The sequence below is a fragment of the Megascapheus bottae genome, chromosome 4, assembly GCF_031878675.1.
Source record: "Megascapheus bottae isolate mThoBot1 chromosome 4, mThoBot2.hap1, whole genome shotgun sequence".
Taxonomy (NCBI): Eukaryota; Metazoa; Chordata; class Mammalia; order Rodentia; family Geomyidae; genus Megascapheus; species Megascapheus bottae.
In genome coordinates, this window is record NC_143512.1 from 33,839,927 (window position 1) to 33,847,005 (window position 7,079).

General features: G+C 35.0%; 1 pseudogene; it reads right to left on the reverse strand.

Moving 5' to 3' along the window:
* Positions 1-1,440: 1,440 nt before the first annotated feature.
* Positions 1,441-2,062, reverse strand: LOC150064249 (adenylate kinase 4, mitochondrial pseudogene; annotated as a pseudogene).
* Positions 2,063-7,079: the final 5,017 nt, after the last annotated feature.

Here is a 7,079-nt window from a genome sequence, read left to right on the forward strand (position 1 = left end):
AGATTAATGACAATATAAATCCACTACAATAAGTATTTCTATAGTTAAAAAGAACTCATGAGAATATATGAACTATCACTCCAGATATGTGTTTATTCACATTCTTCTTCAGAAAAAAAGTACTGTCGAGTGATTTTTGTTTAGTTGAATTAAGATGAACATTTTCTTAGTTGTTAAACAAATTTTTTTGATGCACAGTCACTTCTACATTGAAAGGCGAAGAAGGGTGTTTTGGGGTTTTTTTTGCCTATTTTGTCTTGATATAGATTAACAGTAGTTTTTGTTGTTTCTTTGTTGTTATTGTTGTTTTTCATATTTCAACGAATGGTTTATTGATGCAATGAAAGACAAATTATCTATTATCTTAATTTTGAGACTTTATGGTCAGCCCATAGACTGCATCTTTATGCAAAAATGGGGGAAGTAATTTTTTGTTTTCCCACAATTATAATGCTGTACTGTTCAATCTACATATACCTAGTGCAACGTTTCCTTTACCCCGCAGGCTCCATTCTCCTCACTATCATCTATCTGGGTTACTCATAAAGAAAAATATCTATATCTAGCAACATGTTCAAAATTCATTTTGTCTTGAATAACAAAAGACTAAGGATTCTGTAAATCCAGTAATTCCATGCAAGTACTCATATTACTATTTCTGTACATATGATTGCTATTCAAAATTTCCATCAGTGAAGATTTCCTGTATTTCCTGAGGATTCCCAAGACTTTTGAGGATCTTTCATATAACAGAGTGAACCCATGAATTTGACTAGCTATTTAAAAAAGACCCTTCATGTGGCTCAGTTTCTGGTACATAAAGGAATTCAATGCAATCCTTTTCATCTCAGAGGAATCTGCAGGAGGGAGGGAAAATAATACAATAATTATCTGTATTATGAAATAGCTTAGGAAGTCAAAAGATAGAGCAGGAACATAATTTAGGGACGCATATAGAAAGTGTTACTCTATACCAAGAAAAAAAAGGAGGGAATATGAGGGCACAGTAAGTCAAGGCAGAAGCAGCCGGTGAGTGTAATCAGCTTCAATTCAATAATTACACAGCAGAGAACTGAGAGAAGCTGGGGATGGAACCCTGGGTGTTCTCAGGTTTGCTGGTGATATGGTTGGACAGCCTTTGGAAAGAAGGGAAAACCAGAGGCCACCACTCTCACATGCAGAAAGACCTTGGTCTTGACAGAGTAGACATTTGAAATCCAGCTTGTATTTGCTTTCTTGTGAAGGGCTTGGCACATGTTCAGAGTCACTTTCTTCATAATCTTCAGATACTCCATAGTTTTCTTGTCACCTCACCATTTGAATTAGAAAAGATGCTACAAGCCTTTTCAGCTAGCTTCTAATGTGGACACGGCACCCGTACTAGACACACACACGATTTTATGAACAATCATGTCTTTCTGGATCTTCCACAGGGCAGGCTCAGAATGCTTGTTTGGACTGAACTGGTGTGATCTTGTTCGAGAAAACTGAGTACACGTAAGGCCAGATCTTGTTAGTCTCCGTCTCAGAAAATTGGCAGAGAATTCCTCAGCTCTTGTATAGTTCAATCACTGGTTTCGCAGCATCTTTGTACCGGCTTAGCCTGGCAGTCACAGCTTCTGGTTTATCATCCTCCTGTTGAACTAATGGTTGGATCCCGTGCACAGGAGGTGGGTTGAAGTCCAGGTTATACACTGGTCCACTAGAACGATGAATCCAGCGTCGGCTAAGTCGATCTTTTAAGTGTTTTAAATGGGATGTTCGAACTGATCACTAGATCCAGGTCACAGATTCTGTCCAGGGCTTCCGCCTGCACTAATGTCCTCGGAAAACCATGCAGCAGCCAGTGTTGGCTAGTCCTATTCTCCAGGTCTGACATCATTAGGTGTGTGATCACGTGATCTGGAACCAAAAGACCTCTCTCTACACACTGCTTTGACATGTCGCCAACTCCCGTGTTGGCATTGAGGTTCTCCTGTAAGAAGTGACCGCTGGAGAGATGCTGGAGGCCAAAGTTCTGGGCGATCATCTGGCACACGGTGCCTTTGCCCGAGCCGGGAGGCCCCAGCAGTTTGGAGGTCATGGCTTCTGCAGTCCAGACTGCAGCTCCCACCCCGGGTGGAAGCTCGGGAACTTCACTGTAATTTTGATGTATGTTTACATCTGTTAAATCCTCTTATCAATCAAGATCATAAACAATACCTACCACCTTCAGAAAATGTGCCCTTTTGCCTTCCATTCTTCCCTTTCCAACCTCCCCTTCCTCTAGCCTTGGGCATTCACCCTGTTGACCTCTGTCACTCTAGATTACTTTGCATTTTTAATAATTTTGTGAATGAAACATTTAATATTTGCTTTGGGGGTAAACTCTCTCTCATTGTTTGTGATTCATCATCATTGCACTTAATATTAGCTTATTCTATTGCTGAGCATGATATAAATGCTCAGAGCATTTGTATATATTTTGAATAGTAGATATTCTTAATTCCTTTTGGTAAAATGGTTGATTTATGCAGATAGTGGATTCTCTCTTCAGAAACTGCCTAAGTCTTTTTCAAAATGATTATGTAATATTCACACAGCAGTCCTTGAGAGAGGTCCAGTTTATGTTCTTGACTGAAGTATGGTTAGACTTAATTTTGCCCATCTTAATGTATGTCTGGTGTCTTGGTATAGCTTTAATTTGTGTTTTCTTAATGACTACTCTGCTGTGATTTTAATGTGCTTAGCTTTTTCCTACTTATAAATGTTATATGTTCTTGTCATAAATGGGTTGTTTTCCCATTACTGGGATTTGAGTCTTTTTTATATTAAGTTCTACAGCAGATTATAAAGAATTTATTCTCCTTAGACATTGACTTATCTTTTTTAATATAGTGCTGGGTATCGAAATCAGAGCTTGGTACAGGCCAGCAGATGTTCTGCCAAGCCACCTTGACATTTTTTAACAGTGTCTTTCAAATAACAGAAGTTTTCATCCTGACAAGTCCAGTATATCAATTTGATAGTCTCTTGTTTTTCCTTTTGGTGTCACATTTAAGACAAACTCATATACATCTGCAATATTTGAATTATTTTTGAAATATTTTATGTGTGTGTGTGTGTGTGTGTGTGTGTGCGTGTGTGTAGCCCTGTTTTCTATTTCTACATTCTTCTTTACAGTAACATCACATTGTCTTGATGACTTGCTTGGGTATCAGAGTTTCAGATTCAGGTAAGTTCAGGTAAGTATCCATGCTTCCACTTGTTCTTTCATGTCAAAATTATTTTTATTATGTGGGGGTTTCTGACTTTTAAAATATCCACAAAAGTGTGCTGAGGCTTTGATTGGATTGAGTCTGTAAGTCATTTTGGAGAGAATTATTTAGCAATATTAAACCTTTGATCCATGAAATTGCCAAAGTTCTCCCTTTATTTGACTTCTTTAATTCTCCTGAGCAGTGTGTTAAAGTTTTTTTAGCAGATAATCCTGTGTATATCATCAGACTTATCCCTTTTGTCTATGAGTTTTGATGCCCCAGTAAATAGAAATTTTAAATTGTAATTTTTAATTCTTCATGCTGATTATGTAAGAATGAAATGAAATATTCTTATTGATCTTGATTTCTGTAAACCATGCTAAAATCGCTTTCTGCATTGCTGATTCAAATCTTCTATGTATTTTTGTCACATTTTTGGTACCATCAATCATATTGTAGACAAATATATACATTTTATTTCTTCCCCTCTACTATGAATATATTTTATTCCTATTTTTATGATTTATCGTATTGCTAAAGACTCCAGTGCATTTTGGGTAGCAGTAAGTATAGTAGACAAAGGGATTTGAAAGCGAAGAACCTAATTTTTTACTCATAACTGTGATGTTAGTGTGAGAATCTTTGTAAATGCACTTCATTTATGTAGGAAGTACTCTTCTGTTTTTAATTTTGTGAAGAGTTTTATAAGGAAACCACGTTGAATTTTGTGAAACCTATCCGCTTTTGTATCTCTTTTTTGTTTCTATATATGGCAAACTACAATGATTACTTAAATTATTTATTTATTTTTTATTATCGAGGTAATGTATAGAGGGGTTACAGCTATATTTGCCAATTAGTAGATGCATTACTTCTCATACATTGATACTCCTTCTTATGTTTTTGTCCCCATTTCCCTCCACCCACTCTTCTTCCCAATCATCTTGTTTTCCCCTTTCCTTCCCTGTTTCAAATAAACAAATAAACATATATACAATATAGAAGGTAACAAAGTCAGATACAGTAACAACATGAGATTAACCATAAGAGCAAAAAAAGAGAAGAGACATAACTTAGTACATTAAGAACAGCAAGCACACAAGATAAACCTCTTGTTTCCATATCCTAGATTTCATTTCATATCAAGATGACTGGGAGGGGGAGGTGAAGGGAGGCAAACGGGGACAGAAACATGAGAAGGGGAATCAATGTACGAGAAGTAATGCGCTCATACGAATATAACTGCAACCCCTCTATACATTTCCCCGACAATAAAAAAGGAAGTATTCTTTCTTTTACAACTTTCCAGAAGATGTTATGTATAAGGGTAATTAACTTCTTAAATAGCTAGTGGAATATATAAGTAAATTCATTTTAGCCTGGTGGTTTAATTTGTTGCAATCTCTTAAGCTACAAATTAAATATATTTACCAGGTATTACATTGTTCAATTTGCCAATTTTTCAGTGATATTTTGTAGGTTGGGACTTTTATCAAATTTATTCATTTAATCTGTTGTTTATGATAGTCTTTTACTATACATATAATATTAATTGATATTTGTGAACCATGTTGTATTATATGTAGTTTGTAGGAGTATCACCTCTAAAGTGTATAATCTTTTTCTTTTTTTAGGTGTTGTTCCCTAACATTTCATTTATTTATTTATTTACTTTTACTTACTTACTTGTTTATATTGTAGAAGTGATGTACAGAGGGGTTACAATCACATGAATCACGTTATGAGAACAATTTTTTGAAGTGTCACCTCTTCCCTCATTTCCTTCCATTTTTCCCCCCTCCAACCTCCCTCCTCCCAAAGCTGTAGAGTTTATTTCCAGCGTAATGTCTAGTGAGTATCGCTGATAAATTAGTTCACCCTTTGTCCCATAGTGATCTAAGTAAGGTTTTATAAATTTCATTTACCTTCTGGACTTTGAAAAATTCATTCCTCCTATTAGCCTAAGTTTTATTTAATTTACTCTCATGAGATCCAAACTGATTGTTAAATTTAAAACTTTTGAATGCCATTATTTCATGTGATGAGTTCCTTGAGTTCAGAGGTCTGAAAATCTGTTCTTGTAATGATCCAGTAGACGGTGCTAACTCTGTAATCTCAGTTGCAGTTGCTCATTTCTGCCATTGCAACGTGAAGCAGCCATGAATAATACTGGACAAGTTGGTGAGCCTATTTTTCAAATAAATTATATTCACCTATGAAGCTTGTAGGTTAGCTTCACTACTTAAACATTTGTTTGATTGATTATTTATTTCTTTACTAAGGCAATACTGAGATTTGAACCCAAGGCCTTGCATTTGTCAAGTCAGCACTCTACCATTCAACTGCAGCTTTTGTTGTGTCCAGTAAACTTTGGTTGGTTTGGTGTTTTCTCATTCCTACTTAGTAAGAAATGCTAACCTGCTTCTTAGTTATTCCTTGATCCATGTTTTCTTTGTTTTGTTTTAGTTTGGTAAGTTTACAGACATCTTCCAGTTCTCGATTCCCAAATTTAATTGTACTCTGCTGAGATTACGTATAAACTACTGTAGCTTGTTTTATAACCCAGAAAATGATAAATTGGTAAATAGTCTGTGTGCATTTGAAAATAACATGTATTCTGTTATTGTGCGATAGAGAATTTATTTTTGTTTTGTTTTTATTGTACCAGTACTGGAACTAATTGTCTGAGTACTGTCCCTTAGATTTTTTTGTTTAAGGTTGACATTCTGCCACTTGAATCACAGCTCCATAACCAAGTTTTGTACGTTAATTTGATCTTCACATTAATAATCAAATCTCAGCTGCTTGAGTATCTAGGATTACTGTGTCTAGCCAGGAAGGAGTATTAGTTCTGTTTGTGCTAGGTCAAATTGGTTTAATGTGTCTCAAACTTCTAAATTCTTATAGACTTTCTTTTTTTCTGTAAGAATTAAGAGAGCTGTTTAAATCACAGGTTAGTCAATTTCAATTTGTAGTTTTATTAATTTTTCTTCTTATACCTTATAACACTTTTCCTTCTGACTGGAAGGTGTAAAAAAATTCCATTCAGCACCTCTTGCAGTTCATGTAGGATGAAGGTAAAGTTTTCCAGTTTTTGTCTATCTGAAAGCAGTCTTTGTTCACTTTTTTCAAAAGCTAGTTTAACGGAATGAGGAATCGTAGATTGACATTAAAAGAAAACATTCTCTGAGTACTTTAAAGATATTGCTTCACTTTCTTCGCTTACTTTGTTTATGACATGAAATATGTCATTCTTATTCTTGTTCTTCAGTGTTACTACTTCTTTTTTCTCTCCAGCTCTTTATCATTGATTTTAATCCATTTGATTATGACACACTCAGGTGCAACTTTATTCCAATGTCTGTGTTGGGGTTCACTAAATGTCTTGAATTCATTGGTTCTTACTTTTTGTCACTTTGGAGCAATTTTATTAATTTCATTTTCTTGTCAGGGTGTTGTATAGTGGGGTTGCTGTTACATTCTTAAGGGAGTGAGTACATTACTTCTTGAACATTTTTACCCCTCCTTATGTTTTTTCTCCTACTTTCCCTTTCTCTCAACTTGTAAAGTTCATTTCCAACATATTGTCTTGTGAATATCATTACTAAATACTGGTTTACTCTTTCCTTTGTCTCCTCATCTTGTTTTTCTCCTTCCTTTCCCTGATTCAAATAAACAAATAAATCTATATATAATATATCAGGTACCAAAGTAAGAAACAACAACAACAAGGAATAAACCATAAGAGAAAAAAGACATAGTATATTAAAACATAGTATATTAAAAACAACACTGGAGCAATTTTGACTATTATTTCTTTTAATATTGTTTATTTTCCCC